Below are 1257 nucleotides of genomic sequence, written 5' to 3'. Positions count from 1 at the left end.
ATTAATCAAGCTAGAAGCAGGAGCTACTAGCCCTGCAGTCTGATTATCTACAGCAGCAGCTTTCTGCTTTTGCCCTTCTGCAACAATTCTTCTCTGGCCCAGCAAGCCATGCAATATGAAAACCTCTATTTGCAAAACCAAAGCTTACCAAAGAGCCATCATCTTGCAACATCGCAGACAGAAGAAGGCAGTAACTGTCACCACTAGTAGTAATTTTGAGTTGAACCAGAAACTCCAGAAGTAACAGGTCCACAGTTAGGACGACTCAAAAAACCACCGCCACTCTAGTCACTTAAGGCACCTGGGGAAGCTGCAGTACTTCGACCTCTACGAAATGAGGCTTGCATGCAGAAATGAAAACCCGGCAGGGTTGTCCTCTCGACGCAGAGGAAAGGAGGATTTCCCACTGTGGTTGAGACCACATCGTGGGAGCCTAACTCTGCTCGGTCGAGAGCAGCTGACTATAGCACAGTTATGCGTCCGGGGATTTAGGCGCTGTGGGGGCCATCCCCCACCCCCTACCCAAATAGAATGACACCTGGGGAAGCCATTCTGAGGCTGAGGCAAAGGGAGGCCTGAAAAGCAGTCCCCTGCAAGGTATAAATGCCCGCAACGCCTAGAACTATTTTGATACAAAAACGTTCTAGATCATCATGTATTCAGGTAATTGGCGGCCATCATAAGCTCCAGCGATATTTTAGGCTCACGCCTAGAACTATTTTGATACAGAAATGTTCTAGATCATCATGTATTCAAGTAATTTGCGGCCATCATAAGCTCCAGTGATATTTCAGGCTCAATGAAAAACTCAACTTCCTTACCACTGTCAGAGATGCAGAAATCGACAGCGTGAAGGCGATATATCAGAACGTTCTGTCGAGGTAAGCATGTTTTTTATCGTCTCGGAGACGAGGGCCGCAGATCTGTCGATGACAAACTTGAAGGTTGAGGGCCGCAGATCTATCGATGACAAACTCGAAGCCTTCGGCACTAATGAGCTTGATGGTGTCCTCCTTCCTCATTTTAAACCGTCGCTAGATCTACAGACCTATCCTCTCTTTCTATAAGGCTCTCCTCTCACTGTCTCGCACCCTCTCTCACTTCGGCATTGATGAGCTTGACGGTGTCCTCCTTCCTCATTGTAAACCGTCGCTAGATCTACAGACCTATCCTCTCTTTCTATAAGGCTCTCCTCTCACTGTCTCGCACCCTCTCTCGCTCTCTGCAGAAGCCCAGGGCAAGTCCAAGATGGGTGCG

General features: G+C 48.3%; 1 pseudogene; it reads right to left on the bottom strand.

The window, feature by feature from the left end:
• Positions 1-744: 744 nt before the first annotated feature.
• On the bottom strand, positions 745-1022 carry LOC148013183 (uncharacterized; annotated as a pseudogene).
• Between the last annotated feature and the right edge of the window lie 235 nt (positions 1023-1257).

Source organism: Lygodium microphyllum, chromosome 26 (genome assembly GCF_053477565.2).
Source record: "Lygodium microphyllum isolate KBCC chromosome 26, Lygodium_microphyllum_v1.1.10, whole genome shotgun sequence".
Classification (NCBI taxonomy): Eukaryota; Viridiplantae; Streptophyta; class Polypodiopsida; order Schizaeales; family Lygodiaceae; genus Lygodium; species Lygodium microphyllum.
Note: the sequence above shows the minus strand (reverse complement) of the source record. Positions and strands in the feature narration are given on the sequence as shown.